We start from the raw sequence: 12053 nt of genomic DNA, 5'->3' as shown, positions 1-12053 counted from the left end.
CTTGCCACCTCTTCTTAATATCTTTTGCTTCTGTTAAGTCCATACCATTTCTGTCTCTTATTGAGCTCATCTTTACATCTCCCACCAGGGACTTCCCTGGTGGCTCAGATGGTAAAGTATCTGCCTACAATGCAGGAGACCCAGGTTCAATCCCTGGATGGGGAAGATCTCCTGGAGAAGGAAATGGCAATGAAGAAGCCTGGTAGGCTACAGTCCGTGGTGTTGCAAAGAGTCGGACGGGACTGAGTGACTTCACTTCACTTTCATCTTCCACTCTACCCTCTGCAATTCATGGTTCCATGATCAGCAAGATCATCTTCCCTTCATCTTCAAGAAGTCTGGTTCTCCCCATGGACCCTCCTTCTCCTGCAACTCTTTGAAGTGGCAGCTGTTACTGACCCCTAATCTGAATGTCACTAAGCTACAAGTGAGGTAAATATCAGCCTCAGTCCTCATTGCTGTTTTCAGACTGTTCCCTCCCTAAAATAACCTGCTTTGAATACACTGTCAGCAGATTACATCACTAAATATTCCCTATTTTTCTGACATATCAAATGTTCTAGATCATTTTTGATAATTTCTCAAAAAGTCCAGCCCCTGAGTCTCTCTTCACAATACTCTACCTTCCTGCCAGTAGTCATGCATGGATATGAGAGTTGAACCATAAAGAAGACTAAGCAACAAATAATAGATGCTTTCAAACTATGATGCTGGAGAAGACTCTTGAGAGTCCCTTGGTCAGCAAGATCAAACCAGTCCATCCTAAAGGAAATTAATCCTGAATATTCATTGGAAGGACTGATGCTGAAGCTGAAGCTCAAGCTCCAATACTTTGGCCACTTGATGCAAAGAGCAGACTCAGTGGAAAAGAACTTGATGCTGGGAAAGCTTGAGGGCAGGAGGAGAAGGGGGTGACAGAGGATGAGATGGTTGGATGGCATCATAGACTCACTGGACATGAGCTTGAGCAAACTTCAGGAGATAGTGAACGGCAGGGAAGGCTGGCATGCTGCAGTCCATGCGGTAGCAAAGAGTCAGACACAACAGAGTGACTGAATAACAACAGCAGTGAACAGTCTAAAAGGGTTTGCTAGGACGGCTTAACAAAATACACGGGACTGGGTAGCTTAGTAAGCAGAATTATTTTTTCACAGTTCAGGAGGCTGAAAGTCCAAGATCAAGGTGCTTACAAATTTATTTCCTCTGAGACCTCTCCGTGGCTTACAGATGGCCACCCACCTGCTGTTCCCTTCCACATGGTTTTTCTATGTGCACAAACCTCTCTAAGGTCTCTGTATGTCCTAACATCCCTGATGACCTCATTTTAAAAAGATAACTTCTTAATTATCTCTTTAAAGACTCTACATCCAAATACAGTCACATTCTGAAGTTTAAGGAGTTACAGCTTCAATTTTGAGGGAACACAATTCAGCCCATAACATTTGTGGATGATCCATTTCATACTTGTCTTCTCTTTTGTGTGCTTTCATGTCTTTTAATGATCTTGTCACTAAAGATAGATCCTTTAAATATTTACGTCATATTATGTCATTCACCTATCTGAGCTACTCATTATCAAGACTGCATAGAGGCTTTGCTATAACAGCAACTCTTTCATAATTTCAATTTATTGCTTCCCAACCTCTGGTGATTCCTCTTCCCAGCCTACTCCTAAAAATATTTCAGTCACAGTAACCCTTTAGTCCCAGTAAAAAGATTCCTATCACCTACCCCAGCCCTTTGATATTACGATTCCCCTCTTCTCTTTCCCTCCTCTCCCTTCATTGAACTAATTTGGAAATGCTATAATCCTGGTTAAATCCAACTCTCACCATTCTGTTCCTGCATACCTTACAGCTGAACAAAACTAGTCTCACTCTAAATTCCTCAAGAGGGCCCTTGCTGCTACCAGAACAGTTATGATCCATATATATTCACTCCCCAACACTCCAAGATGACCATGACACCTGTTCTCTCTTCCCACCCTCCAATACCTCCTCATTCTTAAAGCCCTTGTTACTAACCTCACTGAGATAATTAAAGGATTCAGAAAGTCCTGGCACCACGACATCTGTGTACCTATGTCCATCTAGACTCAGGAAGAGTCTGTCTTCCTTCCTATTGGCATAGATAAACCATCCATCTTTATAATCTTGTACATTAGATCCCACCCCTCACTTTAGCAAGTCAATATTTAACATTTTCTGTCACTTTCTCCTTTATCATCAAATTCTTGTTTCCTTCTGTCCCATGTCCATCAGCATAGCTTGTATGTGCATTTAATTTCTCTCAAAACAACAATTCTTTAAACTTTCTTTCAGCCTCACTTTCTCTATCAGATACCATCTCATTTTGTTCTTCCCTCCTAACAAAATTTCTTGAGATTTCTCTAAACTGCCATTCATTACACTCCAGCCCCATGGCTCTTGCTCTTTCTCAGGCATGCTCCTAACTTAAGAGTCTTAACCTAGCCAGTTTTTCTCCCAGAGAAAAGTCACTCACTTCCTTCCTATCTTTACTCAGATGTTATCTTCTCAATGAGGTCTACAGCAATCACCTTATTTTAAACTGCAGCATACGCCTGCCACTTGGTATTCCAGTTCCCCTTCACCAACTTTCTCTACCTTAACTATAATAGCACTCATCACTTTTGGCATACTACATAATTTATGTATTATATTGTTTTGGGGATTTCTGCTTTGGTTTGGTTTTTAAATCTATCTCCTTCCGCTAGTATATAAACTCCACAATGGGATGGATATTTGTCTTGGTCAGTGATACATCCCAAGTACTTAAAATAGTTCCTAGTACATGAGAGACACTCAATAAATATGTGTTCTATAAATGGATGAACAAATCCAACAAAAATTTAGATGTTAAAAAGATAAGCTTATCAAATGCTGGAAGAAAATTGCGTGTTGAGTAAGGTGACAGTGGGTAGGAGACTTGTATAGAAAAGGCCTCTCTATTAGATCTCAAAACCCTAAATCCACAAAAAAGATAAATAATTTGAATATAATAATTTTTTTTTAATTTGCCCAACAAAGCACCTTAAACTAAAACAAATCTCAAATTCAAAAAACAATTTGATCCTCATATCATGGATAATGGTTAATCCTTATAATATATAAAGGCCTCCTAAAAATTAATAAGATAATCTTATTATTTTATAAATCCAATAGAAAAATAGATAAAGGCTAGGAACATACAATTGATCAGTTCAGTTCAGTCCCTCAGTCATGTCCAACTCTTTGTGACCTGATGCACTGCAGCACACCAGGCTTCCCTATCCATCACCAACTCCCAGAGTTCACTCAATCTCATGTTCATTGAGTCGGTGATGCCATCCAGCCATCTCATCCTCTGTCTTCCCCTTCTCCTCCTGCCCCCAATCCCTCCCAACATCAGAGTCTTTTCCAATGAGTCAACTCTTCGTATGAGGTGGCCAAAGTATTGGAGTTTCAGCTTTAGCGTCAGTCCTTCCAAAGAACACCCAGGACTGATCTCCTTTAGAATGGACTGGGTGGATCTCCTTGCAGTCCAAGGGACTCTCAAGAGTTTTCTCCAACACCACAGTTCAAAAGCATCAATTCTTCGGCACTCAGCTTTCTTTATGGTCCACCTCTCACATCCATACATGAGTACTGGAAAAACCATAGCCTTGACTAGACGGACCTTTGTTGGCAAAGTAATGTCTCTGCTTTTTAATACGCTGTCTAGGTTGGTCGTAACTTTCCTTCCAAGCTGTAAGCGTCTTTTAATTTCATGGCTGCAATCACCATCTGCAGTGATTTTGGAGCCCAAGAAAACAAAGTCTGACACTGTTTCCATTGTTTCCCCATTTATTTGGTGTGAAGTGATGGGACTGGCATCTGGTCCCATCACTTCACGTGAAATGGATCCAACCAGTCCATTCTAAAGGAGATCAGTCCTGGGTATTCTTTGGAAGGACTGACGCTAAAGCTGAAACTCCAATACTTTGGCTACCTCATATGAAGAGTTGACTCATTGGAAAAGACTCTGATGCTGGGAGGGATTGGGGGCAGGAGGAGAAGGGGACGACAGAGGATGAGATGGCTGGATGGCATCATGGACTCAATGCGCGTGAGTTTGAGTGAACTCCGGGAGTTGGTGATAGACAGGAAGCCTGGCGTGCTGCGATTCATGGGGTCGCAAAGAGTCGGACACGACTGAGTGACTGAACTGAATTGAACTGAACTGATGGGACTGGATGCCATGATCTTCGTTCTTTGAATGTTGAATTTTAAGCCAGCTTTTTCATTCTCCTCTTTCACTTTCATCAAGAGGCTCTTCAGTTCCTCTTCACTTTCTGCCATAACAGTGGCATCATCTGCATATCTGAGGTTATTGATACTTCTCCCAGAAATCTTGATTCACATATACAATTTATACAGGACTGGAAATAATAATTGTTTTTAACCATATGAAAATATGCCCAACTTCTCTCATAATACAAATTAAAACTACCATGAGATACTATATTTATGAATCATATTGATAAAATCCAAAAGCACTTTGTAGATGTGCTCATACATTGCTGCTGAAAGTACAAATTGGTACAAGTTCTTTGTAAAGCAATTTATCAAAATCTGACAAAATCACAAATGAATAGACCTTCTGAATAAATGATACCACTTCTGAAATTTATTCTGTATGAATCTATTTGCATATTATGAGGTCTGTAAAAGATAATTCATTGTAATACACCATGCATTATTAAAATGCTGGAAAGTGTTCATCAGTAAGACTTTGGTTAAATAAATGATATCTCCACCAACTGAAATACTTTTCAACTGTATAAAAGAATGTAAAACTTTATATTTTGTTGTGACAGAAACTCTAAGATACAATGTTAAGTGAATACTACATCAAGCAGAACATCAGTATCTTATGTTTAAAAAACAGAAATAAGAATACACATAAATACTGGCATTTGCTTACATGTATAAGAACAAACACTAGAAGCACACCCAGTAAGTCCCCTACGTATGAATCTTCAAGTTGAGAACTTTCAAAGATGTGAACATGCATATGGTTCCAGCAAGAAACCCTCCCTCCTCCAGTCAGTAACTCTTCTTGCCTGTTTACTTCGTGCTAGCCCCTGCATGCCAGCTGTTGTAGGGTACTACTGTACTTTTCAAAGTACTGTATTGTAAGATTAAGGATGTTTTATTTGTTTTTATGTATAATTTAGGTGAAAAGTGGTGTAAACCTAACACAGCACACTGTTACATAGCCAGTTGTGTTAGTTGGGTGCCTAGGCTAACCTTGTTGGACTTCTGAACAAACTGAATTTACAAATGCACCTTCAGAATGGAACCTGTTCATATGTTGGGGACTTTCTCAAAAATTAATATAAGTGTTACCTGTAGAATAAAGAGGTGGAAGTGTTAGTTGCTCAGTCGTGTCTAACTCTTTGCAACCCCAAGAACTGTAGTCCATCAAGCTCCTTTGTCCAGGGGACTCTGTAGGCAAGAATACTAGAGTGGGTTGCCATTCCCTTCTCTAGGGGTTATTCGCAACTCAGAATTGAACTCAGGTGTCCAACATTGCAGGCAGATTCTTTACCATCTGAGCCACCAAGGAAACTTTTCACTGTGTATCTTTCTGCACTTTGTATATTATTTTTCAACTATGATAATGTATTATCTATCCTAATAAACACATTTTAAAAATAGTTGCAGATAAATAGCTCATAAGAAAATCATATCAATGCTACATCATTGAAATTCCAACTAACTTACTTTTATAAACACCTTGACTAAACACTTTATATATACCAAATATGAAAACAGACAAAAAGAACATTTCTCCATTTTGACTACAGGATGAGTGTGGCGAGGGAAGAACAGGAACTGGTAAAGAATTCATTACTGTTATTTATTAGATACTGCAGGCCTGAAAACATGTCAGGAATCCAAATAAAACAAGGCAAGAAGCAGTATTAGCATCAAAAACAACCACTCACAGTGAGCAATACCACTTGCAGAATGAATAAACAGGTGTATAGCCACTTAAAGTTTAATTTCCACATAATAGGAACAAACAGATAAATAAAAGAGAGGCCTTCCCACTGAGACCAAGAAAAATTGGACCACAGAGGAGCAGCACAGCACTATTGTTAAAATAACAATCAAGATAGTGGGTGATGAAAACAGAAGGAAAATACAGAAACTGAAGGTAATCCTCCTTATATTTTACATCTATTAATTCCTTTATATGTATAGTTCAAGGCCCTCAGATGAAGGAAGACTCTGATGCCAAAACTTTTGTACAAAAGTATCTTGTTCAAAAGTGGTGAGTACAAGTACAGACAAATAGATTTCTCCCACTAATAGCTCTAACAAGAGTCTTCACCAAAAACTGGGAGATCAAAGGGGTGTAACCAAATGAACTGAAAATGTAATTGAAGATATATGTAAGAATGAATGGAATTGGGAGTATTCTACCTAAAGAAAAGAAGGGTAAGAAAAAAGGTGAGTAGAATCAGCATCAGTAAGAACACATTATTTAATTACCAAGCATTTCAGACTTTGGGAATCAGAAAATTAAAAAAAAAAAAAACACTCCCTCCAGGGAGCTTTGGAGATGGGACATGCACATTAAAACCAAGTTTATAAACTTGTTGCTTGAGAGTCAGTCCAGCACAGAAATATATTTTATTATAGAATGCTATGTCAATACTAAATATGCTAGCCACTTTCATATAAAAATCTGGATTTTCAGTTTCTTTTCAAAACTGGGGCACAGAGGACCACCAAGCATTGAGAAGTAGAAGTGTTAAGGAACCCTGGGATGTCTTTTACACTGAGAACAGAGGAAGCACCATGTGAGAGAAACCACCAGGGGCCTGGAGCCTAGAAAGCTTACAACAAGATGAAGCACAGTGTTGAGGCGTATATTAGACAGCTTGGGCAGCCATCACAAAATACCATGGGCTGAGTGGCTCAAACAACAGAAATTTATTTTCCTATAATTCTGAAGGCTGGTAGTCCAAGAACAGGGTGCCAGCATGTTCAGGTTCTAGTAAGAGCTGTTTTCCTGCTTTGCAGAGAGCCCTTCTTGCTGTGAACACACGTGGGGGGTAGTCAGCTATCTCTCTCCTCTCTCTTCCTGTGCTTATAAAACCATTAATCCTATCATGAGAGCCCCAAGACCCTCATGACCAAATCTAAGCCTGTTTACCTCCCAAAGGCCCCACCTTCAACTGCAGCCACATGGATAGCAGGGGCAAGGCTTCAACATATGAATTTGTGTGTGCTTGTGCACGCTCAGTCGTGTCTGACTCTTGGTGACCTCGTGGACCGTAGCCTTCTAGGCTTCTCTGTCCATGGGATTTTCCAGGCAAGAATACTGAAGTGAATTGCCATTTCCCACTCCAGAGGATCTTCCCAACCCAGGGATCGAACCCAAGTCTCTTGAGTCTCCTGCATTCGCAGGCAGATTCTTTACCCCTGAGTCACCTGGGAAGCCCATGAATTTATGGGGGTGACACAAACATTTGGTCCATAAAAGAAGCAGAAGTAAACCATTTGCTGAGTAAGAAATGTGAAAGTTAATGGAAATGTGGTTAGAAGAGATATGACATTTCAATGATCTCTTCCACTCTTTTGTATTTCAAATTCAGTGTAGTTAAAAATCTTTCTCCACACAGCGTTTCCCTTGTGGTTCGGTGGTAAAGAATCTGCCTGCCAATGCAGGAGGCACAGGTTCGATCCCTGGTCCATGAAGATCCCACAGGCCCCAGAGCAACTAAGGCCATGCACAACTATTGAGTCTGTACCCAGAGCCTGGGAGTCAAAACTACTGGGCCCATGTACTGCAACTACTGGGCTCTCATGCCTAAAGCCCTGCTTCCCAACAAGAGAAGCCACCACAATGAGAAGCCCATGCACCATAAAGAAGACCCTGCTCATTGCAACTAGAGAAAGCCTGCCCACAGCAACAAAGATCCACACAACCCAAAATAAATAAAGAATTTTTTTTTAAAACTGTCTCCTCTCAAAACTTCACTCTCTAATTTACAACTATTATACCACCAAAAATCTCATCTTGAAATCTTTCTAGAAAAGGTAATATATATTCCATTCCATACCAATTATGGACATAAAAGTCAATTTCACAAAGTACATAAGAAAATTGGTTCTGCTAATTTACCTTTCATTAAAAATAAATAAATAATACTTTTAGTGAGCAGAGACTTAGAATCTGGCCAATAATTTGAGATATTAAATTAGTTAATTAATTAATTTAGTGATGTTAAATAGTCAAATGAGGTCACAAGGTCTACTTTAAAATTAATTACCTGTGCACATTCTTCAACAATATGGAAGCCTTTCATTTATTTTTCAAAACAGCTGTTAAATACTTAATTTTTAAAAACATGCGGCTAAAAATCTTCTTTTGCCCATGAAAGTCACCATATTTACACTTCTGTTATCCTTCCTTTCAGCTTCTTTTGAAAGCAGGTGGCTTTTGTTTCATAATTAGCAAATACTAAAATAGATCATCAAAATGCAACTTTGTCAAGCTCCTAAAAGCTCCTATATCAGAATATGGTCCAATCCATACTGGTAACAGAGCTGATACAAGACTGCTCTGCCCAGAGATGGGGTCTCTCATAGCTCTGCAAACCTAATGTTCCCTTCACAGGTCCTTCAGATCAGATCAGATCAGATCAGTCGCTCAGTCATGTCCAAAGCTTTGCGACCCCATGAATTACAGCACACCAGGCCTCCCTGTCCATCACCAACTCCCGGAGTTCACCCAGACTCACGTCCATCGAGTTAGTGATGCCATCCAGCCATCTCATCCTCTGTCGTCCCCTTCTCCTCCCCCAATCCCTCCCAGCATCAGAGTCTTTTCCAATGAATCAACTCTTCTCATGAGGTGGCCAAAGTACTGGAGTTTCAGCTTTAGCATCATTCCTTCCAAAGAAATCCCAGGGCTGATCTCCTTCAGAATGGACTGGTTGGATCTCCTTGCAGTCCAAGGGACTCTCAAGAGTCTTCTCCAACATCACAGTTCAAAAGCATCAATTCTTCGGCGCTCAGCCTTCTTCACAGTCCAACTCTAACATCCATACATGACCACTGGAAAAACCATAGCCTTGACTAGACAGACCTTTGTTGGCAAAGTAATGTCTCTGCTTTTCAATATGCTATCTAGGTTGGTCATAACTTTCCTTCCAAGGAGTAAGCATCTTTTAATTTCATGGCTGCAGTCACCATCTGCAGTGATTTTGGAGCCCCCAAAAATAAAGTCTGACACTGTTTCCACTGTTTCCCCATCTATTTCCTATGGTCCTTACTGTCCTCAAATCTAAAGCTGGGTTTGGAACCAGGAATCTGATAAATGCAGGACAATCTTATCTTTGCTGCATTAGGCCCAAAGAAGAATCATAACCTACGTGAACCACTCTACAGATCTGAGAGTCACTTACTTGCCACAGCTCCACCACTAGCTCTTTGGCCACTTGATCTCTGAACTTCACTTGCCTAATCTCCAAATGATAAATCTTCACTTCCCAATAATAATGCCTGTCTCTTAGAATTATTATAAATTAAATTCTTAGTACAATGTCCAACAAAAAAGAAAGCACTTAAGGCAGGTCAAAAAGAGACAGATTACATGAATTTATTCTCTCTCCCTCCTAAACCATACCATAATGGAGTTGTTTTAAGGCACAAAGCCACAAGGACAAAGAGAACAGAGAAAAGGAAGGAAAGTTTAGAAGTCAAAAAAGTAAATGATAAGTAATTGGAACTTGACAGCAGACTCAGGAAGGCAAAAGGCAAAGCAGGCAATGAAGGAAGTGAAAAATAACCCCATTTAAGACTATAACTGTGCCCCATACCCACACACCACCCTATCCCACCCCACCCCTGTCTGAGGCATAGGTGAAAACAAAGCCAAAACAAGAAGTCTGGTAAGAAGTCTTTTAAAGAACAGGAATCCCGCCCACCATTATAAGACCAGATCACCTGGGTGATGGTTTCTCCGCAGGGCACATTCACATCCTGAATGCTGAGACTTCAGGCTGCTTACCCTTGTACTTCACAAAGGTGGAAAGTCAGGCTTAAAAATAACTTGTCAGACAGGCGATTAGAAGAGCTTTCTCAGAAGAATATGATGTCTACCTTGACAGATAGGGATCAAAACAAACAAGTAAATGGAAAAGTCACCTCAGAAGAAATAAAAGTCACTAAAGCAGGGAGAAGAAATTTTCAAAATATTACTAAGACTATCAGAAATAAAATAAAAAAATACTGCATCCATGAAAAAGAGAACAGAATGCTATTTTTAAAAATGAGCATCAGGAAATAAAACAGCTTTCCAGTCTCCTCTGTAACACAGTAGGTAAAGACTGAGTACTCTCCTTGGTAAGGATTTCCAGAATCAGTAACAATCACATTTGGTGTTTTGGGCTCCCACATCCAGATTTCACATCCTTTTTATAAATGCATCCCCCTGCCCCCAATTCCCTATTCTGATTTAGATATCCTTTATCTGTGCACTCAACACCCTGTGCATACATCTTTCATATTTCATACGGAATATACCCTAATTTCTATTTGTTGTCAATCTTCCATATTCGAGTGCAAAGTTTCTCCAGGGAAGGGACTGGGTGTTACCAACACATAGCATAGTGTCTGGCATATAAGTAGGTGCTCAGTAAATGTTTTGAGCAGATAAGTAATTGGATAGGGGAATTGTCATCACACCAGTTTGGTATGTCCCCAAGGCTGATCATTCCAAAAACCCATTATCAGCTCTGCTGGACCCCCACAGTAAATTCAGATAAGACACTTAACTAAGGAAAGAACCAGAAAAATGTTTGAGAAGAGAAAGAAAGGATGAGTGGGATCTTCCCTTCAGTAAAGAAGGTCAATTGAACAAATAATATATAATTTTATACAAAAAAAAAAAAAACACTCTATGGAGCACCTATGGAATTAAGCTTCTGATTGCAAAGGCAAATGCTCTGTACTATAGTTAAACTCCAAATATCCATTTATGTATTCTAAAATATGAACAGTGGTCATATTTGAAGTTATTTTCTTCTTTTTGCTTGTCTTTTCCGATGTTTTTACAGTGTGCAGGTATTACTTCAGTTCAGTTCAGTTCAATAGCTCAGTCATGTCCAACTCTGCAACCCCATTGATTGCAGCACGCCAGGCTTCCCTGTCCATCACCAATCCCCAGAGCTTGCTCAAACTCACATCCATCAAGTCAGTGATGCCATCCAACCATCTCATCCTCTGTCGTCCCCTTCTCTTCCTGCCTTCGATATTTCTCAGCGTCAGGGTCTTTTCCAAAAGAGACCCAGGCATGCATATTTCTTACAAGCTACACAGATGATTCCAATCCTCAGGCAGGTCTGACAATAGCCATTTACAGAACATATGAAGACTCATTAGAGCCTTAAGGCAAGAACTAGGACTCTACCCAGTAACTGCTTTCAGTGACTTAACTCATAACTTGTAAGTAGAAAAGTAATCATTAGTTCAGTAAGAGGGGTAGATGACACATAAAGAATAGGATTTCTCCTGGTGCTTGAGCAACATTAATCCGGATCCAAAGTATCTATTAAGTGAAGACAATGAGTAAGATAGGATTTATCAGGCTTATTTCAAGTTTATCTTGCTTTTCTGTATTTCTAACTCCTAAGGAGTAATTTCTTAGAAGATTAACTCCATTAAAAACCCACCCTCTTATCCTTTTTGCTAGCAATTCTCTCCAAAGTACATAAAAGCCTATTTCAGTTTTTAAGAAGTTAGTTAATCAAATGGATATTCAAGTTCATTTCTTTGGTGTCCTTTGCTAAGAGTTGACACTCAAATAAGGGCTTATAGCACATGCATTTGAGCTATTAGCCACGTCTGCTAACCATTTATCTTCCTTCTTTTTTCTCAACTCAAAAGCTAAAATTCTGTTAGCCTGTCACTTTATTTTTATTCACTAAAATATTACATTCAAATCACATCACTATTATATTAATGTAATAGATGAGCTCTGTAATTGAATGTGAA

General features: G+C 39.6%; 1 long non-coding RNA gene and 1 other non-coding gene across 2 annotated transcripts in view; one reads left to right on the top strand and one right to left on the bottom strand.

Moving 5' to 3' along the window:
* Positions 1-12053, bottom strand: part of LOC132344868 (uncharacterized) — a 76835-nt gene that overhangs the window by 60804 nt on the left and 3978 nt on the right. Inside the window, exon 2 of the long non-coding RNA XR_009493905.1 lies at positions 10005-10156. This is a non-coding gene — a long non-coding RNA (uncharacterized lncRNA). The remainder of the gene's footprint in view (positions 1-10004; positions 10157-12053) is intronic.
* TRNAC-ACA (transfer RNA cysteine (anticodon ACA)) lies at positions 94-165 on the top strand. Its single transcript has one exon. It is a non-coding gene; the product is annotated as a tRNA-Cys (tRNA).

Source organism: Bos taurus, chromosome 3 (assembly GCF_002263795.3).
Source record: "Bos taurus isolate L1 Dominette 01449 registration number 42190680 breed Hereford chromosome 3, ARS-UCD2.0, whole genome shotgun sequence".
Classification (NCBI taxonomy): domain Eukaryota; kingdom Metazoa; phylum Chordata; class Mammalia; order Artiodactyla; family Bovidae; genus Bos; species Bos taurus.
This window is presented reverse-complemented; position numbering and strand designations above follow the sequence as displayed.